This window comes from Pinus tabuliformis, chromosome 2_2, assembly GCF_031772625.1.
Source record: "Pinus tabuliformis cultivar Carrire ecotype Pingquan chromosome 2_2, CPIR1, whole genome shotgun sequence".
In the NCBI taxonomy this organism is placed as follows: Eukaryota; Viridiplantae; Streptophyta; class Pinopsida; order Pinales; family Pinaceae; genus Pinus; species Pinus tabuliformis.
In genome coordinates this window covers 157,393,768-157,420,820 of record NC_142300.1, presented here as the reverse complement: position 1 = coordinate 157,420,820, position 27,053 = coordinate 157,393,768, and the positions used below count along the sequence as shown (strand labels likewise).

Genomic DNA, 27,053 nt, shown 5'->3' with positions numbered 1-27,053 from the left:
GAAGAGCTCTTCATTGATGGCTCTCCATCACTCAACTTCATCGAACTGTAGATTGTGGATCCCTTCCATCTTGGGTACCTTCACCACTACTGAATTCAGCATTTCCATCTCTGTCCACGAGGTCCCTCAGCTGTAAAGTGTCGCACAGGTATGGAGGTTAGGTTCTTTGTCAATCTTGATGACTCTAGGGTTTCATTAGTTATGTTGCGCTTGATTTACACTACCGCTCTGCCACAGGTATTACCAGAGCCTTTGTTGCATTCAAGGGTCAAGCGAGGCTGACCCAAATTCACAGATCCACTACAGGTATGTTCCTCCCGGCGCCACTGTTTTCATTTTGAAGTTATAATCATGGTGATTTCCCAACAAAATTTCTTGGTCTTTTCTACTTTCAGGAACTAGCGGGGTTTTTAACACTCCTTCGTTATGGAATGGTTGATTGGAGTCGAGGTTCCCTTCTCAGGTCACAAGACTATGCCTAGCCTCAATTCTCACCGGATACCGGGTAAAGTAGATAGCCTTAACTTAACAAGGACTTGGAGTTCCCTTTGAGTTTTGCCGTTAGGGTTGCTGGATGATAGCCCAATGTTTGTATCAGTGTAGTAATGATGAACTAGCTCATTTCTTGCACTTCAACTAAGATATTAATTTGTATGATTTGTTAAGTTGTGAAATCTCTCTCGCTGTTTGGGGAGGGTAACTCTATTAAGATTACCCAGTCTTTCGAATATAACGACTTTCGAGGGTTTAGACTGCCTATTGGGTGGAACCTCTATTTATGCATTGAATTCCTATGGTTAGAGTATTATGTGTACTCCCAGTTATCTATATATATATCATATTTCTTCTTCTTGTAATTGCTAGAATATAGTTGCGGTGGCTTTATTTATTTTTGATAGGTAAGCACCCACAGGGGATTTGAACCAGTGACCTATCGCAAGGAGTGCCTTAACAGTGCACCCATTCACCGTCAATCAGTAGTATTGTGGAATTTAATGGTTCTTCTCCTGTCTATTATTGTTTTTAATGTAACCCCAATTCACTATTTATGATGACTATCCTTCTGACAGTGTTTCGCTCTTTCGGCTAGTTGATGTAATTTACTCTCTGACTTGTCTCTTCTATTCTATTATTTATGGTAGTATCTTGGTTTATTTAGTCAATACTATTCGAGATTAGTTCCAGTCTTCTCTGTCTTTGAAAGGCAAGCAAGTCTAATTTACTCTTTAGAAATTTTCTAAATAAGTTTTCTACTAGTCTATCTTCTGGATGTATTGAGTTTTGTTTTTCCCATGTATATTGTACATACCAGGTGCTAAATTATCTTCTCTTGAGAATGTTATAATTCAACAGGATTATATTTCTCTATTTGTATTCTACGACAATAAATACACAGTGTTTGAATTCAATTTATTTCTCCTTTCTAGAGTTTTTGCTAAATCTAATTTTTAACCTTAGGGTTTTAAATAAATTATTAACCCTAATTACCTTTGTATGGACATTTCTAATAATTGGAACCGAAATTTCTTAGGCATAGTAGATACTTATCTCGTGCTTTCTGCAAGTTGAATGTCGTCTTTGCCTAGTTGAGACTTAATTTTCGTCCTTCAGTCCAGACCCTGAACACAGTTTATCAATGCCTCCCAACCATGAGATCAGCATTTATCAAGTTGAATCTCCCCCCGTGCTATTTCTCACATGCAGAAACCCATAGCTAATAGCCATCATGCTCTGTGGCTATTTGGACCTAATGAGACTTAACCCAGTAGCCTGAACAAATCATTTGACCTTTCAGCATGGATCTGTGTTCTTCATTCTTTTCCTTTCTTGACCTCAGGTAAACATTACCCTCTCGGTCCTTTTCCTTGAGACTAAATCTCTAAGGAGTACTTAGGGTAGGTAACCACCTGCCCTAACTACCTGACATGAGAGGAATGCATAATTGACATTACTCTAAGAAATTCACTTCTTGTGTAATTTGATCACAATTTTTAAACATAAATAACTATATATAAAGAATTATTGTCTTTGCACTTCCTATTTAACTAACAATATCAAGTTTGTTGGCTGTTGTAATTAAATATTTATAATTACCGGGGACATCACAACAAAGGACATATTTCTACTTGTTGATATAAAAAATAAAAACTAAAAATGGGGCCACATAGACCAATTACAAACTAAGATATACAAACAAAGAGCATGAAGGAATAAGATAGAAATAGATTGGTCAAGGAGATTGTCTTACTTAGCTATGGTCCAACATTCTTTCTTGAGGGAAGATTCTTTAAAAGATTGCCATAAGGAGTAGATCTGTGAAGCTAAGCATCCTTGATTGGCTAACTTATGTGAAATTTTATTTCCATATCCTCTAATATGAGTAGGGATGATCATTGGAATGAAAGGAATGAGTGATGTTACTCATATTAGTAGGATTTCAAGTCTCAAACTGAGAGATAATTTGCTAATATGGGTGCCATGTAGGACCTTATGGATCATGTTTATAATGAGCTGAGAATGCCCCTCTACCATAATTTTAAAGTAGCCTTGAGTCCGAGAAATCAATAGTCCCTCTTCCAAGGATTTTAATTCAACTACGATGTTATTGGTATATCCCATAAAGCTTGAATAAATGTATAGAGGGAATCCAAAATGATCCCTGAAGACACCTACATAACCCATCTCACCTGGGTTACCTTTCGAAACATCGTCAAAATTGAGCTTTAGAAAAATAGGGGGAGGAGGGCTCCATGAAGAGGGAATAGGCATTGAAGGACGAAAAGAGGGGACAATCATGGCTTCTAGAGTAAAGAACTAATTATTAAGTAGCATGGCTCCTCACATGAGGCATGTAGGTCTTAATCTGACTAGGACTCTATGGCAATTGATTCCTTCACATTATTTTGAATTTTGATCCATAGAGAGTCATGAGGGAGGAAGTGATTCTAGAATATGCAATGATTCCTCTCTTTCTAAATATCCCAGACAAGTAGGCCTGGAAGGGGAGTCCAAATGTGGTTCAATACAGGATTATTAAAAGCTTGAGCCTTCCAATTGTTAATGGTGTGAGGGATACTAGATAGATCATGGTTTCATATCTTCATAATAGCTTCTAGACCACTCCATAAATGATTGGAAGATGTGCTCCACATTTTCAGCTTCCTAAAGGCACAAAAAATAATGGGAGGGTCCCACATGATTTGGTTTCTAAATGTCATCCCAAGTTAAGGTTTTCCCTTAAACTAGGAGGCATAGGAAGATGTAAAATTTCATCCATAGATTTCTCTTGTAGATGTAACTCCAGATGGAATATTTTGGAATTCCTTGAAACCCACTTCTAGGATATAAGCATGGAAAATAAATTGCTTGGTCCGTAACCAGGGAAAATTTTAAGAACTACCCTAAATTTATATGTATAATAAATGGGCGAATCCCCATGATACATAGGAAAAAATGGGAGGCGATTTTATCAATAATATAATATGTATATATAATTTTTTTGGCGAATCTCTCACCAGATTATATTATCTATGGGCAGCCAAGTCCCATAGATTTAGGAGGCCAGCTAGGGCCTCGTGGTGTATAAATGTTAAGGCCTCAGCCTTCGTGAGGGACTTTTGGAAACTCTTGCATATTTTGCACTACAATGCTGCTAGCTCCATTTTGTTCTCTTGTAGCCATTGTTGGCATAACTCTTGACTTATGATTATTTTTTGATAATGAGAAGCAGTCAGATTTGATATCAGCTCTGAGTTTTCTATAGGAGCCATAACTCTCGGGGTTGGGCCCAACCTGAGAGCCTAGGGCCTCCTTCTTTGTATTGTTATCTTTTCTTTATGCATTGTGATTTTCCTTTTATGCATTTGAAACGTGGTTCTGTTGAGAAAGATTTAGTTGTGTTGGTTAAATAGGTCACTGTTGAGGAATAGAATTGATTCAGATGTGTAGAATAAATTGGTAGGATAATAATCAATAAAGCTCCAGAAAAGGGGTTGTCTACACTCTCAGTTTCACCTCTCCCTTATTGGATCAGGGGCTGGAATTGCAGAAACAGTGCTGCCCAACAAAAACACTAGTTTGCTTGACCATGCAATCTTTGGTGTAATGTCTTCATTTGTAGAAGTTAGTCATGAGTTCAGACCTTTTGAGATGTTTCTTTTCTTAAGTGTTGTACATGGTTCTCTGTATAAATAAAGCTGTTGTTCATTTGTTTCGTTGACAGTTAGGATAGATTAGCTAAGATTTTTATTGTGTGCAGGACTTGGTTGATTCGGTTAAGTGTACACCGTGCAGGGCATCTCCGTCACTCTCTCATCCACCTAAGCCTTGTCCAGGCTAGCTGCTCCATATCCTAGTTAGGTTCCTCGTCTCACAACTGTTCTTCTACCCACGTAACCCTACCTTCTTGCTCTTCCATTGTCTTAGCCTTCTTTAAGTCAAGTCAGCTTTCCACACCCTCTCATCACTTCATCCATCAGTCCCTGGGTCATTTCAAACCCCTACCCTACCTCCCTATCCATTCATGCATCTTCTCTCACTCACCCATCCTCCAAAATCCAATTTTAGAACATCCTGTAGAAATTTCTGAACATCCTGTAGAAATCCCTGAAACATCCTGTAGAACCCCTGCAGACTTCCTGTAGAAGCTCACAAATGAGGTTGCTGGATAACCAAACTTTGTGAAACTCTTCGGAAGGGTATTAGGGACTCCTTAGACCCTCTCTGAACCTTCCCAACCTTTTCCAAGCATTTCTCTTCCTTGATCCACCCCTGCACAAGTAAAAAGCCAGTTAAAACACATGCATGATAATTCTGATAACTTATTTGAAAATACAAAAAGATGTTTCCTTCAGATAGAGGTAGCCTAGACATGTGCATTTTACCTTCATGGAAGTAATGGCATCTCTCTTAATAGTTTGCATTCTCTCCTCTGCATCAGTAGGACTAGCTGGTAGAATTAGGGTTTGTTAGGGTTTATGTTACTTTTTGGCTTTCAGTTTCTTTCTGCAAGTAGATCAGCTTCCTTTGAGTTAGCTTCCATCCATCAGTTAAAAAGCTTCTTCTAAGAGCTCATAGAAGTTGGCTTAAGCCCCTAGTGGACTTGTGCCAGCTGACCAAGTGACAGCTGCGGCAAGAGCTAGTACTTGTGCATACAGCACCGTCGCTTCCAAGTTTGTTACGAACTACCAGGTTGATAAAAGTAAAGAAGGGAGTCCCAGGAGTTACAACATTATTGCTGCAATACTGGAGCCCACCAACATCATAGATGAGTGTGGCGTGCATGTGGACCCGATCAAGATCCAAGTCATTCAGGATTGGCCAGCCCCGACCACTCTGATGGAGCTTCGCAACTTTTTGGGCCTTGCAAATTTTTATCGGAGGTTCGTGTTGGGATTCTCCCATATCAGTTAGCCTTTGAGTCAGATTACTAAGGGTGGGGCGAAAGAAAAGTTTTCCTAGTATGAGTCCCAACAGAAGGCATTCGTTGAGTTAAAAGGCGTTGGCTTGTTGGGGCTTGACCCAGGTTCGGAGTTAATTAGCCTTTAATGATGTCGTACTGCCGCTGGAGCTCACGCGCCTCTGTCACGAAGCACTGGATGTTAGGGTCCTCCTGCAGGTCGTTGAGGACCTCGAATGTCTCCTCCAACATTCTGGTGCAGTCCCTTACTGCGCTGTTGATCTGTTCCATCCCCGATGTAATAGCATTGGTGCGTTGTTCTCTAACTTCTAGAGGGGACCATCTGGCAGGCTTCGTCTAGTACTTGTACCATCTACCTGTTCTGTGACACAACCTCGTCACGTTGCAAGCTCAACTGCTCCATGTTGATCTTCTACTCGCTCAGCGCTTGCAACGCACAGCTCTCCCTAGCCCGTAGTTCTGCAGTAATCCCATCCTGCAAACCAAAAAGTGTCTCCCACAAGAGCGCAGCCATGTTGATCCCTCCATATCCCTTTGAGTGTACTAATCGTAGGCCTGTCGACCTCATTTGTTGTAACTAGTGCCCCTTTTAGCAACACTATTGTGTTGGTTGTCCGAGATCATAGCATTTGCTTGGCTACAACTATCCCTACTACGAGGCTGGTCGAAAGAGTACCAACCTAAGGAGTGCGCACCTGCAACTCTTGAATTTGCTATCGGAGGGCCCCCAACACAATCTGATTCTCCTCCGCGAAGTTCTGGAGGGCCTCGGTGGTAATGTCGCGCACCATCTCGCCTATGTCGTGCAAATCACCCTCAATAAGGGTGATTGGATCGATCGAAAACTTGGATTCTCTCACCTTTTTGCGCGGCCCCGCCCGCTTGCTCGGGCGATGGCGCTTCAATAGTGTTGACGTTGTTTGTGGGTCTGCACCGCCCTCCACTCCCTCTATTTCCATTTCTTTCTCCTTCCCATGCGAAGACGACTTCTGGCCTTCGTGCCCCTTCTCGGCTGCCTCCTGTGTTGCTGTTGCTACGGGATTTTTTTGTTCGGCTACTATCTACACAGTGTCCCGCGCCTCCTACACTTTTGTTGCCACTGCTTCTTTCCTTCTCTTTTCTGTCAACTATGCCATGCGTAGTTTGGCCTCCTCTTTCTTCTTCTGCACAACAAACTTCTCCACTACTACGATGTCTGGGGGGCACCATTCGGCGGCCATGTTTCTAGTACATTGAAAATTACATCATCTGTGGCTATGAAGGGTAGCTTGCTCAATTTCTTGACCAGGTCCTTGCGCGCTCTAATATATATGTTGTGGAAGTCCGCTTTAAATTTTGCAAAATTTTGCAGGCTATTGTAGATAGTGGGTGATAACCGCGGTTTGTAGCTAATCCCCATTCTGATGTTCATCTCCATGAACACCTAGAATATCTTGTTGTCGTGGATCCGGTTCGCGTCTTTCATGGCCCATAGCGAAGCGTACTTCGCGGCCTCCAGCAGATCCCTATCAATTGTGGGGAACTGGCTATCCTCCGGTAATTCCCCTGCCACCAGCACTATGGACAGTAGAAGCCATGCATAGTGGAACGTTTTTCCTTGTTCCTGGGCCTCGCAACAATTTTCCAGGAACTCTTTGCATAAGAACTCAGACCAGTTAAACTGGACCCCCTCCGCGCACTACTCAGCAAGTGTAACCACCGACGCGGGCACCTCGTCCGCGCAGCACTTCCGCATGAGCTTGCCTGCCAGTATCTAGGTCGCAACTTTAACTACTTTGTTATTGATGTTGGATATGGCATAGCCCCTTTTCTTCTTCTCTAGCTTGTATTTCTTCTTCATGGCCTCTGCGATGGCCAAATCACTGCTCTTCCCCTCCGAGATGTCTACGGGGTCCTCTCCTTTGCATGGAAGCCGAGTAATGCGATGGATTAAGTGGTCTGTGATGGGGATGGGATCCTCTAGCCACAAACACCCACCATGCACCAGGCAAAGTAGCTACCTGATGATGAATATCGTTACTGGGGCGTGGTGGAAATGCGGCACCCAGAGCAGGTTTAATAACCCTGCCTTTTCCACTCCGCATAACCACTTTTGTAGCTCCAATTCTATAACCCCAGCCACGGTGTTTTTCTTGGGCTTCATGAGTTGCGCAGTCTCTAGATGAGGGAATTTCTCGTGGTCAGCGAGATCCCAATCTTCGAATTTCAAGTTTGGCACCCGTCCCAGGTGCATGCCCTCAAAGATGATGTCGTCCGGGAGGAGCGGAGTCTAGAGAGAGCTCTTGCTCTCGTCGAAGTCCTTGGGTACTTTTTCCTTCCCCTTCCGCCGGGGGGGTATACGCAGGCAGCTTTTTTTGAGGGTGTGTCGGCTCAGTTTCTTCCTCCATGCCCTCGTCCTCGTCTTCTTCAATTATGAGTTCCTCCAGGTCTTCCTCCTCCTCGTTGGTTTCCAAGTTAACCGCTTTCCCTTTCTCCTCCATCATTAATCTAGTGCGCAGCAAGTTTCGCGGGGACAACGCATTGGAATCATCAGTTGTTTGTCTTTCTTTGGCCTTGGTGTGCGTGGTGATTTAGGGATTTTCTTCACAATCTCGGCGCCTTTAGGGGCATATTCCATAGTCAGGGCCTGCGCGGCCTCTTTGGCGGTCATCTCTGCAATTTCCCTAACTTCCTCAAATGCTGCCATCTTGCTCATCCAGAAATCTCTCAATTGCTTAATCAGGGGCTCAATCAACGCTCGACACAGGGCAAACAGATCTCGGCTCAGAATACCCAGGTCATACAATAGTTCAATTTGCAAATGACCAAGTGTTGTTTGTTGGGCAGACCTTTGTAATTTATAGTGCCTTTTGAATTTGAATCAACCTTTCCCCCCAATCCGGTTCATTAATGCTCCCTTGGTGAAATATTTTCCCAAATCTTTCCCATAAAGCGCATCTTAAATGGTTGTCGCCCGCTCTATTTGGTCTCAAGTTGAGCATCACATCGTAAATAGTGACTCCAATGGTCACTTTCCAGCTAACTTGCACTACAACGCAGCCCCCCTTGCACGGTCACAGACCTTGTGACACTTTGCTCCTACACCCAGCTCCCAGGCAAAGTAGTTTATAGTCCCGCGCCTCCTTTCAACTCCCTGGAGCACTAAGCCTGTACTTCCCACGGCTAGTCAGGTGGTTGCGCCATATGTATAGGGTTTCGATCGGTAATTCATCACTTTTCCTGGAAAACATCCACCTTTTATTGTTACTAGCTGCATCACACACTTTATCATCTGCAGCACGTTACCATGGTTGATCCATGTAGTAATATGCGGTCCAAGCATCAAGTTGATCAGCTCTCGGCGATAGTCCCCAAATTTGTCAATGTAATCGTGCGCACCCTGTTTTATCACCCTGATTTTATTATCAAGAAAATCTTTCTTTATTTCGTCCTCACGCTTCTTGACTTTCACTTCCAGTAGAGCGCTTTTCTCCCTTAATCTCACCCTTTCTTTCATAAGTTCTTGGAGCCTAAGATCACCCTGTCGGATTTCTTCCTCAAGTCCCAAGCGTTCTGCTTCGTTTAGTTGCATGATCCCTTCTCCTAAGGCTCTGCGAGCCGTCATATCTATCAAATGCTGCTATACGTAAACTAGGAATTTTATACTCTATGGGGATTACAGCGTTCACTCCATACTCCAACCTCGGAGGTGTCTGCGCTGTCAGTTTCTTGAACGTGGTCCTATATGCCCACAGAACCGCTGGTACGTGTAGGTCCTAACCAGTCTATTGTGCATTGTGTACGTGGTTCAGCGCTTCACATACTTTGTTAAAGGCTTCTGCGTGGGTAACTTTCTTCCCACTCGTTCTTTCCATACTTCGTTGTTCCAACCGAAGGGGTCGTTCGCGCAATTGCCTTGCCCGCACATGCTTACTAACTGTGTCTCCCAACATGAAGTCTGTATATGTCTGTATCCATCTGGGTAGGTGCATGCACGGATCGTTTCGTCCAACAATATTGTCTGTTAATCGCATTTAAGGCTTCCCAGACCGCATGTGCATCATTATCATGCATTCGCGCCATTCCTCAAAGCTTCCTTATTGCATACCCCACCACCTCGCGGGGCATAGCGCGCAGTACCCATTTCAAAGCTTCGAAACGTTGTTGTTCTGACACCTCTATTTAAAATCTGTTCAGGAAGTCATCTACCTCGCTTAACCCATCATATGTAGGCAGATCCCTTACCTCCATTGATACGCAGCGCAGCGATCTCGTCATCATGTTACAGTTTAGCGTGGTTACCTCGTGTAGTCGGTTCTGCCATCACTCTATCTCCTCGTCAAAATCCAATGTACAGGAGCTTTCATGCTCCCATGAGATTCGTCCATCCGTGGTTGGATTTACTAGTCTTGCTCTCGCGCGGTTATCTTGTAGATGTAGTCCAAGTTGTCGTTGCTATTGTAGTCGTGCACTGGCTCCATGTAGCACGACCCTTATACAGGGTCCAAAGGTACAACTACGTGCAGAGACTTTTTCTCAAAAATCATCTTGTGCTTCTTCAAATTTATCACCCCATTCATGTCAGTGGCCCAATCAATTCCTAATAGTGCGGGGTAGGGATTGTTGTCATCAACAATCTCTATCACTTCAAAATCTATTAGTACACTCACTCCTTCAATATCCATTGTGATCCCTTGCAATCTTCCCATAGGTAGGACCTTTTGTTGGTTTCCCATTCGCAGTTGGATAGGAGACCATTGCAGCGCAGGCTTCCTCGTGTGTTCCCATGTCTGCTTCGGCAAAACGTTCGCATCCGATCCTAGGTCTAGAATAACTTGGTCCATCTCGTATTCAACAATCTGTGCGGTCAATCTCATTTCTCTTCCTGTCCTCATCACATGCTTTCCAACCTTCCTGACTCTACGCAGTTCTCCTGGCGCGGTCCCAGCATATCTATTTATGAGTTCCTGTAGTCCCTTTACAGCCTTTCTGTCGCATAACAACTTCATGCATGTTTCTAGGAACGTTGTGAGCATCGAGGGGTCCATTTCTGACTCTGGTCTGCCTTTGCTTCCTGAAGTGGAGGCACTAGCGAAGCTCTTCCTAGCTTCCATGAAGGTTTCCTTAGCGCGCTCCAAATCGAACTTTGGTTCTTTCATCGGAGCCTTGCGAACCCAAGTACTATCTTCAGGCTACTTGCCTTTATCATCCCCTGTTGCAATTCCACTTCGGAGCACAATGTTCACATTAGGGTCTTCCTCGCGCGGCTCAGACCTCATCATTTGCATGTTCTGAGTCATGGGAGGTTGGAGCTCTCCTTTGTCGCGCAACCTTGCTATCAGTGTGGGACAATCCTCCGTCTCATGATCAAACAATGTACAATACAAGCATGACGAATGCGTCGAATTCATACAATCACAGGCATAATGTCCTGGCCCTCTGCAATTGTAACATATCAGTTGTCTATGACCTCTTCCAGGCCCTCCTCCACCTCGGCCTCGTCTGCACCCCTGAAATCTGGTTCGCGCCATTCCTGCGTTCTGGTCAAGGGGTCGCGTTTTGACCTGAACCCTGTAGGTGGGAGTCCTATCCATCATCAGTTCATAACTTCTACAGGTGCGCTCATCATGTCCCACTGACCTACAGAAATTACAGAACAACTGTTGTGAATTCTACGTGTACTTCTGCAATAAATGGCAGTTGTCTGTAGCATGCTTTCCTCCTATTTGACAAATTGCGCACCATAATGCAGGCGCCGCACTAGGTCCTGCTTGTGCCTTTGGTCTCAACGACATTGGTCCTCCTCCCGCGAGGTAATTCGTGAACACTGGGCAGTGGTCCTTGTCATAACCCTGACCCTTAAATTTAACACACCATACCTCGTCACGCACCTCTGGGCGAGCTGTCCTGTCTTGTTTCAGACACTGCATCTCAAGGCACAAGTTTTTCAGCTGTGCATGGATCTGCTACACTCTTAGGTTAGGATCCTGTATCGGGGTCTCATGCAGTCTCATCGTGATCTCCAAGGCCTTGGCCTGAGTGGTTAGCCTTTGTTGTGACAGTGCGTTCCTTAGATGCGGTGTTAGCGATGCTACAAACCATTCGCGGTGTTGTCCATTTGTCAAAGTCATGTCAACTTCGCGAATTGTGCACTTCAGTCTCTGATCCAACTCCCAAGGGGTCTTGCCTAGTAGCATCGTGATCTCCTTGAATCCATTGATTGACTATGCCTCTAACTTCGGCTTGCTAAATTCTTTGTTTAACGCAGTTTGGATATCCGCAATCCCCGCATTCAGATTGTCATTGGAATGCTTAATGTACCAGGTCAGCGTGCGATCCTGCAGAGTGCTAACCAACATTGATTTCTTTATAATGTCATCTGTAACTCCCTGCACTTCCCATACAGCTTTTATCACGAACCAAAACTGGTCCGGATCTTCATTCCCTACTCCCTTTAACACTGACAACTTTATCGCACTTGCCATATTGACTCGCGGTGGTGGCGGAGGTGGTGTGGGTGAAGATGGGTGTGAAGAAGGTGAAACTGGAAATGGTGTGGGTGGGGGTGGTATGCGTGGAATCCTCTGTCTTATCAAATTGATCACACTTCTTGGTGAGACCCTTGCGATCTCTTCCTCGTCCCCTAGTGGAGGTGAAATCAAGGGGCTAATTTCTAGTTCTGCACTACCTTCGTTTCTGTAAGTTCTCCCACTTCGCGTAGCCCCAAACATCAATTTATTTGCATAACACACTTTTCACACAATAGCATTTTAATCTAAGTGTTTAAAGAGTTAACGTACTTACCTCGCAGTCCTTTGAGGAAGTGTTGCTCTACCTCATTGTAGCTAACTGAAGTATCTACCATGAATTCAGTAATGAATCCTCCTATAATTCGATCGAGCCAATGATCAACAATGCGCACGATCTTATCCTTCGATGCTTCCAATCTGTGCACCAATTCTGGAGTCCACACAGTAGGTTTGTCGAGCTTGCACCTTCCTTGGTTATCTACCAGCTTTGCGATCTACTCGTATAGCTCAGTAGGGAAAGATGCGAAGAAAATTTTGTGGATCTCTGTGTACAGGTAGCAGTCTAACCACTCTTCTTTTGATAGTCACGGATTCCTGTTCTCCTGCGCCGCGAACTCATGAATCTTTCTATCCAACCAATCTTCAATTCTTTTCTTAGTTGGATTCCAATGATACAACATCAGACATCTCTATGCAAATCCTGGTCCCGACAACGAAACCATTTGTTGGCTTGTTGGGGTCTGACCCAGGTTCGAAGTTAATTAGCCAAAAACATCCCTGTACTACTAGCCCTTTGAGCAACTGTCCGCGGAGCGCGGACTGAGGTCTCACCCAAAGTAGTATGGGGGGTGTTGGAACCAGGTTTTCGCACCCTCGAGATGTCTAAGGGTTTGGTTTGGTCCAACTGTGTGTCCCTTCATGCAGGTTACTTTGCGCAATTTCCTGGCCTTCGTGCCCTGATATATTCGCCTTCACGCAACCCTAACTCGAGGTTGAGGGACTTTCGCGCTGCTAGAGCAACCATCTACACTATTCCCCTAAGTCACACCCGCGATATTACTTATCTTCTTATAACAGTTAGTTATCTTCGCATAAACGGATGCCTTATATTTACTTATTCAGCACATTCATATGAGTTCGCGCAGTAAATAAACAATAAACTTGCAACTCATACCCAATACTACATAAGACAGGGAAAGATACACAGACAAATAGTAAAACTTTTCTTTATTAATGCTTTCAATGGTTACAGACTCGACCTGACCTGCGCACTTAGCTGCAGGGGTCTGGGTACTCAGCTGCGGACTACTGTGCCTCTACGCACTTAGCTACAGAGCCTTCTCCTACTCTATGACCGAAAGACACGGCTTACACTTCGACTCGTAGCTTCATTGATTCCGTAGACTCATCTTTCTTCATTGTTTTTAATATCTCCTACACTTAGAGCCTCGCTCTATTTACGCGGACCATGGGTAGATCTTTCAAACCAACATTACATTACAAAAACAAGGGCGGACAACCATGTGACTCTATTATGACTTGGCGCTCCACCCCCATAAATCGCGGGGTATTTAGAATGGACTTAGTCAAAACTTGGGCTTTAAGCCCCAAAACATGCCTTGGGGGGATTCCACGCCCAACAAAAGGCCTCCTCTGCTCTGCACTAGTACTCACATTTCCAGACTTGCATCAACCATTTGAAATAGAGACAGGCGCCTCAGACTATGCTATTGGTGCAGTTTTCAAACAACACAGGCATCCAGTGGCCTATCATATTGAGACACTTTCTAATACAATACAGAAGTACCCCACCTATGATAAAGAAATGTATTCCATCGTGCAGGCCGACAGTGGAAGCACTACAATCTAGGGAAGGAGGTGGTCATCCACACCGATCACCGACCTCTTAAGTTTATACAAACACAGGGGAAGTTGCAGAGCGATCGTCATCATAAGTGGTTTACATATCTGCAACAATTCCACTTGAACATTAAATGCAAGAAGGGCAGAACCAATCATGTGGTAGACTACCTCAGCCGGTCCCCAATTGCAGCACTGACTATTTTTCTCAACTCTTGTGGTCACGAGACCTTTGGATGGCCGCAACTATACAAAAATGATCTAGAGTTTGACTCCACATACCAGATTCTAGTAGATGTGAAAAAAGTTCTTGATTTCTGCGTCTAGGACACATTATTATGCTACTTGGGCCACATTTGTGTTCCTTCAAGAGAGCGTGCCAAATTGATTTGGGAGGCGCACTGCAGTCGGATCGCAAGACACTTTGGGGTGGAGAAATCTGTGGTTGTACTACAAAAGTACTTCTGTTGGCCCAAACTCCGACTGGATGTTGGGAAATATATCAGATCTTGCATTGCCTATGCCATCGCCAAGCCATCCATCAAGAAGCAAGGCCTGTACACTCCTCTTCCTACTCCCAGCCAGCCGTGGGAATCCATCTCCATGGACTATATGTCTGGCCTCCCTTCTATCAAATATGGTTATATTGACAGCCTACGAGAAGAGTATCACAGCCAAGGACACTGCCAAACTCTTCTTTGAACGAGTATGGATACATTTTTGGATCCCACAGACCATTATATCATATCAGGATAGCAGGTTCCTGAGTAGATTTTGGTCAATCCTTTGGACACTATTGGACACCAAGCTCACCAAGTCGACTGCCTTCCATCCCCAAACTGGTGACCGGTGTTGAAAAGTGTGCAACAAGAAATGCTTGTTGAGAATACAACAAGATGATGGAGCTTAGTGAAAAGAGTCGCCTTCACTAAGTGGGCCCGCAGGCTATTTTTGGCGCAAGTCTATTTTTAGACTATGTCTATTTTTAGACATATGGATCATGTCTATGTTTATGGATGATTGATCAAGTTGGGAAAAATGGATGGACTTCTATTTTTGATGAAAGTGTGAGTGATCACATTGTGAGTGATCAAAGTCTATTTTTAGACTGGCTGTCAAAAATAGAAAAGTCAAATATTATTATCTCACAATAATATTTGGACTATAAACTTGATCTTATTCTCTTGGAGCACTTCAGTTTGAGCTACAGAGGTGGCACATGCAGCTGTCAGAAGGAAATACGCTTTTCTTATGAGTCAGTTGAGTTGTTGCAGGCATGACTTCAGTTAAAACTCAAGTGAGTTGAGTTTAGTGGACTGGAGTGCATGTTCAGTTCAACAGGGACAGGTGGTAGAGAATCAGATTGCTATCAGTTGTGACTATAGTTGTGCATCAGATCTTGCACAATCAAGGGATTGAGTATGCCAATGAGTTTGCTCACGTATTTGGCCCACATTTTAGCCTTTTCTCACGTCCACAAAGAGTGAGTGACTATTTTGCAGGTGAAAATCGAGTTTGGTGAGCCATTCTCATCAGTTCTTGAGCAGGTATTGAGCAGTGGAGGCAGGCAAGCAGTGGAAGAGATTTGGAGATCAAATCTGAGCTGTATTGTGTGTAATAGGTGGAGATACTTGTGAGAAGTATTATGCTTTGTATTGTTACATGATTCAATCAATATAATATACAGATAGTGTGGGGTTTTTAGCGAGATGCTTTCCCCGGGATACATACTGTGTTAGTGAGTTTGATTGATGCTTCTATGTGCGCCTGTGAATGTTTCTGCTTCTGTAAATTGATGATCAACGTAGAGGAGATTATGTATTATACATGTTCCGCTTATAATTGTATGATTAGGATAATCTCTGTGAATATGTGTTAAATTATTCAAAATTTCTACATGGTATCAGAGCAGCTTGATTTGTAGAAGAGATTTTTACAGGATATCAAGCGAGGATTGATCATCAGATCTACTATTCAGGAAGTGTTTACATTCTATTTCTCTAGGCAGAGCCTGTAATTGGGCCAGGTAGCCTCTGGATTCATCCTTCCTTTGGAAGGTGAAATATCCGGTGAAAGCCCATACAGTCAATCTCTGTACGAGAAATACTTTGTTCTCACGAATTCTAGATCGGAAGCGGTTGAGTTTTGTGCTGGTGGAATTCGTTTATTCCAAAGCAAGAGATAAACTCAGAAACATTCAGTGTGAGAATGGAGACAGTATGCCCAGGTATCTCAAGAAGTTCATCCAATGCCGGGATGAGCTAGGAAGTGTGGGGGTGACTGTCGGATGATGATGGTGAGTCTAGGACTCCTTGACCTTCCTAAGAGTTGGCATAGCTACCAGGACTCGGTGAATGGAAGGGAGAAACTGCCAAATTGGGAACGACCATGGTCGGATTTGATGCAGGAGGAGATTAGACGGAGCACCAGAGACAGTTCTTCATCCATGCAGGATGAGGAGAACTGTGCCTTAGCGAGTAAGGCGAAGAAGGGGAAGGAGAAGGTTTCTCTTTTCGAATCTTGTTCTTCCAATGATGGGAAGAAGGTTGACAAGGCGAAGGTGAGATGCTTTCGTTGTCATGAGTTGGGTCATTATGCTACTAATTGCCCAAAGAAGAAGTCCAAGAAGGGATCCGGGGAAGGATCTGAAGGTGAGGCAGCCTCACTTGCTTCACAGTTTGAGTTGGACTTCACACTCTTCGCATGCATGGTTTCATCCATGATGGGAAGTGGTTGGTTTCTTGACAGTGGAGCTTCTTTCCACATGACCGGTGACAAAAGTTTGTTCAGTACTTTGGAGGAGAAAGATCTCCAGATACTCATAGGGATGGGTAATGATGAGAAGTATAGTGTCTCAGGTGTAGGCACGGTTATTTTTTAGAGGGAGCATGGAGCTCGCCTTACCTTGACCGATGTCAAGTATGTACCAGGACTGAAGAGAAACTTGGTGTCAATCACGATGCTGGAAGACAGAGGCTATGATGTAGTCTTTAGTAAGGGAAAGGTTTTCCTTAGACACATCATCACCAGACAAGTGAAGAAGATTGGTTCACGGGTCAAGAACCTGTATGCTCTTGAGGTTCAAGATGCATGCAAAGCCTTGAGAAGCAAGGCAACTGATGGAGACTTGGTGGTTGAGAGGGAGCGTATATTACCTCTCAACATGCAGAGCCAGAAGAAGTCTCAGACGATTGTGGAGGAGCCACGATTGGTGCAGCAGCTTCAGGAGGTTGTGGAGGAGCCACAACAGGGGAAGCTGAAAGGAGATCGAGTAGAGACATCTACTCATCCAGAGACCTCCAGTAGGGGGAAACTTCAAGCCAGGTGGGCTGAGGGATCGCATGCAGCCATACCTCCAGGTAGGAGGTGGGGTGATGTGGATTGATTGTCCCAAGGAGGAGGGGCAGGATCCTTGAGGTACCCAACCTCTTGGATGAGACCTTGCTACGGTAGCCCCGATGTGTAGTAGCAGGAACTGACTGATTGGGTAGAGACAGATGCGGATGGAGCGGCAGAGAGAGCGACAGTGCAGGGAATCCCAGGACAGCGCATAGCTAGTAGGCTGTAGCAATGAGAGAGGCACAAGTGTTTTGCACAGTGCTAGGTGGCACAGAGAGGTGTGCAATGGTGCGAGATGCATGGAGATTTTGCAGTAGCAAAGATGTCAGAGAGGGAGCACTTGTCAGCAGCAGGTAGAGCTTCAACATCAGAGGATGTTTCTATCCCAACAGGGAGGTCAGTTGGGAGGTGCAGTGCGGATGCAATGCTGGGAGATAGAACCAGCAGCAGCACGGATGCAGTCAGAGATCAAAGTGACAGAGGCTAGAGTAGTCAGATACTGAAGAGCACAGATATGCAGAGTTTCAGTCGACAGAGGCAATAACAGTCAGAGACTTTGATGACAGAGCAAGTGGACCAGCCATATGTGTTGCATGGAGAACATTCCAGAGTTACAGGATCGGGTTTGAGAGGAAGCCTTTCTTGTTGAGAGGGAGTGTTGAAAAGTGTGCAACAAGAAATGCTTGTTGAGAATACAACAAGATGATGGAGCTTAGTGAAAAGAGTCGCCTTCACTAAGTGGGCCCGCAGGCTATTTTTGGCGCAAGTCTATTTTTAGACTATGTCTATTTTTAAACATATGGATCATGTCTATGTTTATGGATGATTGATCAAGTTGGGAAAAATAGATGGACTTCTATTTTTTATGAAAGTGTGAGTGATCACAGTGTGAGTGATCAAAGTCTATTTTTAGACTGGCTGTCAAAAATAGAAAAGTCAAATATTATTATCTCACAATAATATTTGGACTATAAACTTGATCTTATTCTCTTGGAGCACTTCAGTTTGAGCTACAAAGGTGGCACATGCAGCTGTCAGAAGGAAATACGCTTTTCTTATGAGTCAGTTGAGTTGTTGCAGGCATGACTTCAGTTAGAACTCAAGTGAGTTGAGTTTAGTGGACTGGAGTGCATGTTCAGTTCAACAGGGACAGGTGGTAGAGAATCATATTGCTATCAGTTGTGACTATAGTTGTGCATCAGATCTTACACAATCAAGGGATTGAGTATGCCAATGAGTTTGCTCACGTATTTGGCCCACATTTTAGCCTTTTCTCACGTCCACAAAGAGTGAGTGACTATTTTGCAGGTGAAAAACGAGTTTGGGAAGCTATTCTCATCAGTTCTTGAGCAGGTATTGAGCAGTGGAGGCAGGCAAGCAGTCGAAGAGATTTGGAGATCAGATCTGAGCTGTATTGTGTGTAACAGAGGTGGAGATACTTGTGAGAAGTATTATGCTGTGTAATGTTACATGATTCAATCAATATAATATACAGATAGTTGGGGTTTTTAGCGAGATGCTTTCCCCGGGATACATACTGTGTTAATGAGTTTGATTGATGCTTCTATGTGTGCCTGTGAATGTTTCTGCTTCTGTAAATTGATGATCAACATAGAGGAGATTATGTATTATACATGTTCCGCTTATAATTGTATGATCAGGATAATCTCTGTGAATATGTGTTAAATTATTCAAAATTTCTACAACCGGACGGAGGTCGTTAACAGGATGACAGTGCACATACTTTGCATGTACAACTCCAAGCATCCTCTAACCTAAGATGAGAATCTTCCATATGTGCAACATAGTTATAATAGAGCTCTCCATAGATCAATTGGTCGCAGTCCCGTTCAAGTAGGTCTAGGATTTCAACTGTTGTGTTCGATTGATGTTGCCATGCCTAAGGAAACTACACAGACAAAATCCACACATGTATCATCCAAGGCGAATAAAGAAACTATATTTATTGACTGCATTCAACACATCCTCTAGCAGGTTCACGATATCCTGGAGAAGTCAAATGCCAAGTACAAGCAGCGACATGATCAACATCGAGTGCCACACAAGTTTCATGTGGCTGACAAAGTTTGGTTGCATTTGCAGAAAGAACACCTTACCGAAGCCCATCGGAAGCTCAGACCACTCCGATATGGTCCTTACACCATTACCAAGGTTGTGAGAGACAATTCTTTTGAGCTCAGCATTCCCCCATTCCTTGGCTTGCACCTAGTGTTCAACGCGGACTTCCTTCAACCATACCTCCCACCATTACTGGACACATCAGACATTGCAGAACAACTCACGCCAACAGAGATAAATCCAAACTGCATGGAGCATGCCACAATTGATCGACTTATGGACACACATGTCAAGAACACTTGCAAGAAGAAGATCCAACTATATCGGGTTGTCAAAGTTGGCTAACTCCTGCACCAAGGCAAGTGGCTCACTGGCGACCAGGTTCAACAGAAATTTCTTCACCTCATGGAGGCTTTGCACGTAATGGGGACCATTGCTTCCTAAGAGGGGAGGAATGATTCAGGTGGATATTGGTGGCCACCCACCTATCCCACCTAGACCTCCAGCCAATTTCATTTGTTACCTTGTTTATTTCAGCATTTTCTATTTTTAGCAGTTTTTCAGGTCCTGAACTTCTGGAGCAATTTTGACCCACTAAACGACGTTTTTATGAGGTTCACAGCAGGACCATTGTCATAGGTAAGGGCCTGCAACAAAACCTATAGTACTCAAAGAGACCTTTCCAACAAGGTATCGTACGTGCCAAACAGAGATAATATGACCAAGTTATGACCCCAGGAAGTTGGCTGCCCAACTAACCCCAACAAGGCCCACAAACTCTTAGCATTACATCTCATGGGGTTAGGGTTTTGGTTATTTAGGGTTTTCTCATGTTTTCCAATAATAAATAGGTTGTGGAGCCTCATTGTAACACAGTTTAGAGCCATGTACCTGCCACATCTCTTCTCAGAGATAAGCTACCATTGCCCAAGCTAGTCTTATTTCCATTATGTTTGTAAGCATATTTCGTTATTTGATATTAATGAAATGAAGTGTTATTTCTGATACATCTTTTTGTTTATGGTTATATCTGTAATTTTTTGCGTTCTTGTTTAAATTCGGATCAGTGGCAATAATTGGAAATGGATGAAAGAATGATATGAAAAGAGGACTCACGATTAGGTGAACTTTGTACTCGGAGGGAGAAGACAAAATCAACCTGAATTGAAGTATGTTTTGATCTATGATGAAGATAAATTAGTCGTTACTTCCAAGATGAATTTGGTTAGGTGTCTTGAAGAATGATGTTGATCCAAATCCGCTGAATTGATTTTTCGTCTATGTATTGACAGTATGTTTATGACAAGGGCTGAGGTCCTCATCGTCCAGTGTAAGAGGGATTTGATTGAAGAATTGTAAGATTGAAAGTGTGGCACGAGCCTAACAAAATCCTTGTTGAGGTTATAGCATGATGGAATATGAGTCCATAGACACTTACTTGATGAAAATTTTGAAGAAGCTACGAGACTCTGTTGTTGACATGATTACTTCTCTAATTCGCTCGTTGAACCACTTAGTGCATGGAATTTCTGACTCTATTTGGTCTATATGTATTAAAAAATTAAAGAGCACTTATAGGTGTTGTGCTGGTCTAAATGACATGGATGTTCCTATTGCATTTAACTCAATTAAAGATGAAAATGTAGCTGATTTGTGAAGCAGGTTGGATTTGGAAGTTTTTTATTGATCCATTTGATATTCTATGGTTGTTGATGTTTGCTTATGTGATAAGCCACTTATTGTCTGTTGGATTCAACCAAAATGTTTTCTTCTGTGAGAATCCACTTACTTTTTGTTGGATTCAACCATGATGTTTGCTTCTATGAGAAGCCACTTATTGTCTGTTAGATTCAACCATGATGTTTACTTATGTGAGAAGCCACTTATTGTCTGTTGGATTCAACCATGATGTTTCCTTCTATGAGAAGCCACTTATTGTTTGTTAGATTTGACCATGGTTGTTGATGTTTGCTTATGTAAGAAGCGTTGGCTGAGGCTAAATGAATAGTTGGATGTTGTTGCTTGTTGGAACGTTTGATAAAGTACTGAAATCCACCATGGTTATTTTTTTTATTGTTGAGATGGCTACTGATGTTTATGTGAGAAGACTAGAATGGTTGAGAATCCCTTTGGAGAGGGAACATTGATGGATAGTATCATGAATCTTCCTTAGACGGTGTGTTGGGAGACATATGGATTGGTCGGGAAGATTAACACTCCCTTAGGCTATGGACCGAGAGAATAGTGAGTCTGGTCAGGGAGCTTGGTTTTGAGGCACTGAGTTTGTGATGTTTCCCTTAGGCTGTGTGCTGGGATACCTATTGATTATTTGGGGAGATTGATCTTGAGTTCCCTTCCTTAGGTTGTGGGTTAGGAGATCTATGGTTTGGTCGATAAGGATAAGTTCTCTCCCTTAGGTCGTGAACTGAGAGACTGTATAGTCAGGGATTGAGATAGGGATTCTTCTCTTAGACTGCGAACTAGGAGACCTTGTTTGTGGTTAGGGAGATGTACCTAGTGTATATGACTGAGATAGGGATTCCTCCCTTAAGCTATGGGCCAAGAGATCTTGTTTATGTCAGGGAGATGTACCCTATTGATATGATTGGTTTGGCCTCAATTGATCCCACACGTTAGTGGGGCACTAACCTGCATGCCATGGGGTTATGGATATTGGGATGTGTTGCATGCTATGTATCTTTCCTTATGATGTGATTGGTTATCTGTTCCTTAGGTTGTGGGTTGGGAAGATTGATAGAGAGAGAGAGATACTTGTACTTATGATCTCTCCCTTAGGCTGTGGGCTAGGAGACCTATGGATTGGTCGAGGGGATTGATCTTGAACTAGATACCTCCCTGACTAAGAGGGGGTGTTGGAAATATAGTAGTCGTGGTTGGTATTTTCATGGAAGAAATAGATAAATTTAAATTTAAATTTTCCTCCTAAATAATTCATGTTGTCCTCCTCCTTCTTTAAGTTGGTTGGGCCCTTAAGAGGCACCCATTTGACCCCCCTTGAAAGACTATACAAAGGAAGGAAAAGGGGTTCCAAATATGAAGGAGAAAAAGGCAGGTTTGACACTTGATTTCTGGTTTGGTTATTCTCTTGATGTTGTTGCTTTTGATGTAATTAATGGACATTAAATTCTCTCTCTAACATAAAGAAAGATTTATGGGTTTTCCCCTTGTGGATTTTCCCCTAGCCTTAGGCCTAAATCTCTATGTCCTTTGTCTCATTGTTTCATGGTTACTTTACAACTCTTTCATGGTTTAATAGTTGATATTTTCTATGTATAATTGCCTTATGATTTTAAAAGAATGTTATATGAAATTAATGCTAATTTCTCATTAGAAGTAGTTATCATGCAGAAGAAAAAATATTTTTAGTTGTGCCCTAAAAAAAATCAACAAATAGGAGATGGGATAATTAAGAAAGAACACTCAAAACCCATGTTTGTTATTCAAGAAAGCAAGATTTATAGTTGAAAGAACTTACTGTTAAGTATCATAAGCAAATCGATTTTTTGGAGTCATAGCTAGAAGAGTTGAAGGCAAAATAGGGTAGTTCACAATTCCTTAAAGTTGAAGCTAGAACAATCAATTATAAATTATTTGATCTGTAGGAGATGTTTTATTAAAACTAAAGGAGATAAAGCAACAATGTGTTAAGTTGCTCAAATTTCTAGTGAAATTCAATCTCAACTAAAATACTAGAAATAAGCTCAAGCTTATTTTAACAAAATTAAGATTTGGGAAGTCAAGGATAATATTTTACCTTAAAACATTCCAAAGATATCATATGAGGATCAATTTAATTTCCAATTATCCTTATACACATGGTTTGGCAACCATGGCTATTCTTAAGAGATAAGTAAAGAAACAAATAATAATTGTACAAAATTGTAAGATTGAGCTTAGATATCATTGAAGAATATGACATACCCAGTATCAATTTCTTGAAATAAACAATATTATTGTCAACTTATCATGGTGATGCAAAGAAGCAAAGAGATGCTAGATTGGAGAAGATTACTTAGTTTGAGACATGAGAAAATTACTTGGTTCAAGAGCTTATCTCTAAACCTAAGGAATGCTTAAAATCAATTACTTTTTTCATGTAAGAGTGAAAAGAGAACATGTAAAAATTGCATCTAAACTCTACAAAAGTGAGAACAATATTGAAATTCCAAGACCCCATCTTATTTCTTAGCTATTAAACAACTTCTCAAAATATGGAAATTCCAATACCATATCTCATTTCTCAACTATAAAACAACTTATTTTTATGGTGATCATACTTGAAGGAATACATCAACAACGAATCCATCACAAGCAAGGAAGATTCTTATTCCTAATTAGCATGGAAGAGTCATCTTGTTATTTTGAATGTTAGTTGAAGAAAGGTAGGAAACAAATTTTATTTTCCATTGTAATTATTGAAGGCTTCTTATTTCCACTTAAGGTGGGTGAGGATCTGTTAGTTTTTTTCTTTTTTTTTAATTGTAGATAGATTCTCAAGGGAATTAGTTTTTTTTTTTTAATTGTAGATAGATTCTCAAGGGAATAGCTCGGGGTATACTTCATCTAAATGTTTATCAACAACTGTAGTGTGTTAGAGAGTTTGTTAGGTTGCATTGACTTTTAATAAATTAAAAAAAAAAAAATAGATTCTTGCCTGTGGCTCATTGCCCACCAATTTCCTAGGGATTTGATATTATTCCAATTCTAATAAGTTCATATTCTAATTAGATGGGGAAATTAATATATAAGCAAATTTTAATTAGTAAAATGGTCCATTTTACAATAAGATGTGTAATTCATTTTTTTTCTCAAGTTAAATTAGATTCGTGGACCAATTTCATAGGGATTTGAGATTATTCTAATTCTAATAAGTTCATATTCTAATTAGACGGCGAAATTAATATATAAGCAAAAAATTATTTAGCACAATGATCCATTTTACAGTAAGATATGTAATTCCTTTTTTTCTCAAATTAAAGTTGACCCATAACCTTTTTATACATAGTTAATTGTAAATGTGTGCATTGGTTGTAATAGTTAAATTATATATATATATTACTATTAATTTGAATATAATTTTAGAAAAATAAGATATTTTTCTATGAATGTAGACTTATGTAATTCTTTTTTTTTCAAATTAAAGTTGACCCATAACTTTTTTATACATAGTTAATTGTAAATGTGTACATTGGTTGTAATAGTTAAATTATTTATATATATATATATATATATATATAATTACTATTAATTTGAATATAATTTTAGAAAAATAAGATATTTTTCTATGAATATAGATTTATGTAGATGACTAGTTATATGAAAACATTTCTGTGAATTATATGGGTTCTCATTTATTCAGTTTTACGTAAAATTCCTTTCCATAATTTGATCAAATTCATCATTTGTCCCTGAGTTAGAAATGTGAATGCATGTTTGATATCTAAATAATTTTTTATTGGTCAACATTTTGTTCCTGGCCATTTTTATATCTCAGGTTCCTCCTCGATGCGCAATGTCCGAACGGGTTTAGACTCTCGGCTCCAGGATTGCAATGGCTCTGCAATTTATTGTATGCTCCATGCTTTTTTTCTGTCTTTATCATCTCGTTGTAACGTCATATGGATTTCCTTTTGGTCTTATTCGGCCCCTATGCCTCTTCATGGCCTGTACATTTCCTCTGGAATGTTATTGGACGGACATCACCTGCTATTGAGGCTCATATTAGCATACGCCTGCTATATTGGCTCATATGTACATCCTTATATTTTCTCAATATAAATATGCTGATTTTCACTCTGAAAAAAAAAAAAATATATATATATATATATATATATATGTTGAGAGGATATTGAGTTACCATTTTTTTTTTCCAAAAACTTAATAATTAATTTTTTCCTCTTAACGGATAAACTAGTCTTAGGCTCTTTGTCGAGAAAATAAATAGTATAGATTATATATGTGGTTAATTGTAAAATATTTTAAGTAATAAATTGAAATATAATTTCTTCTATTTGGAAAATTTGTGTTCATTTGTATTTCTAGTAACTAATTAAGCCTACATATTGATTAGAACTTATCATAGACTTACCATCAGATAATTCTCCCGTGATTCATGAAAAGATTTTCTCAACCATCAAAAAGTTACTAATTAAATATTCATGCCTTCATACAATTTATAGCACAAATTGTAATTCCAAATTAAATAAAACCAATATTAACCCAGAACAAATACAAAATATTGAATATATAGCACCTTAGATAGACAATAAGCCTAGAAATTCTCATCGGCATGCAACACTTGAAGTATTTATTATTTTATTTAAGTAAACATTACTATGTTCAAATTTGGCAGGAAGGATTTGTTAATCTAAGCGATAGAAAAATGAAGTGTTTGGAATAGTTGTAGCTAATAAAAGTGTGAAAGCAATTGGAAATGACGCAGCTATTTGCATATTTAAATTAATTAAAAAACAAACAAAAATAAATAAATATTATATATATATATATATATATATATATATATATAACTTAAATTATAAGTGAAATTTTAATTTTTCAAATAATATAAAATTATATTTAAATTAGAAATTAAAAAAAGATAATTATATATGAATAGTTAAATTAATAATTAATAATTTTTTAAATTTATTTTAATGTTTAAGAAATTTCGTTTAAAAAGATTATGAAAATTTTCATGTAAATAGACATATTTACTTAATTTCAAAAGTATTTTTGCTAAGAGGTTTTTTTTTACCTTAGTATAGTAGAGATATTGTAATATGATGTTTGATATTTTGACTAAGTCAAATTACATATTAAAAAATTTAAATTAAATTAAATTAAAATATTAAAATAATGTAATATAAATATTTTAGCTTGGTCAAAATAAATAAATAAAAATAATTTTATAAAAAAAAGGCCCATGGTATCGAGTTGTTGTATTGAGAACTCATGGTATTGACCCATGGTATTCATGTGGAATATAGCCTATTTAAAGGCATAAATTGAACCAACATAAATCCATCTTAATTTTGGATTTACCAAGAGTCGAGAAGGATCCATCTTAACTTTAGATCTATCAAAGGCTAAAAAAGGTCAAATCTCTTGATATGCAAATCTCTTTTAAAGTGAAGAGGCTTGATCCTTTTGAACACTTGATAGATCCAAAATTAAGATAAATCTAAATTAATTTTAAATTATTTCAAACCTTTTTTAAATTTCAACCATATAAATATAAAATCTAAAACTATTCACATTCTAATTCGGAAGGAACTATTCACATTCTAATTCGGAAGGATGTATGGGATACTCAAAAGCTTAAAGTAAATTGTGATAGTTTGAAGTGAAATGTTATTAGTACATACATTAATGTTATTAAAAATCGTATTTAAATGGTTATTAATATATATGTATTTTTAATTTATATTTAAAATAATTAGAATTATATATTATTAATTGGAGTTATTTCAAGATGAGCATTGTTGTATTGGTTTGGTGGGTTGTGAACTCTTCCATGAATATAGTTGTTGGCTTCATACCAACTCTAGAGTTGAGAGGGAAGATAATTTCTTTCTTTTGAATATATATATATATGAATTAAAAATTAAATTTAAATTATGGTTTAGCTTAATTGACAAGCCCTCTGAAAATTAAGTATTATGCATTAACATATTCAATACTCAAATTCCCTCGCTTAACCCTATCTAATAAAAAAGGTATAAGTGTCATGTGAGTATGAAACATGCCTAATTACCCATTCTTATAGTCATTTATGTATACAAATTTTCATGTCATATTTTAATCGAGATTAAATTTCTAAGTTATAA

The 27,053-nt window shown here is 40.4% G+C and overlaps 1 long non-coding RNA gene across 1 annotated transcript; it reads left to right on the top strand.

The window, feature by feature from the left end:
* On the top strand, window positions 1-24,953 carry LOC149191899 (uncharacterized). The gene is made up of 4 exons (XR_016254849.1): window positions 1-148; window positions 238-306; window positions 396-505; window positions 24,722-24,953. It is a non-coding gene; the product is annotated as an uncharacterized LOC149191899 (long non-coding RNA).
* The last annotated feature ends 2,100 nt before the right edge of the window (window positions 24,954-27,053 follow it).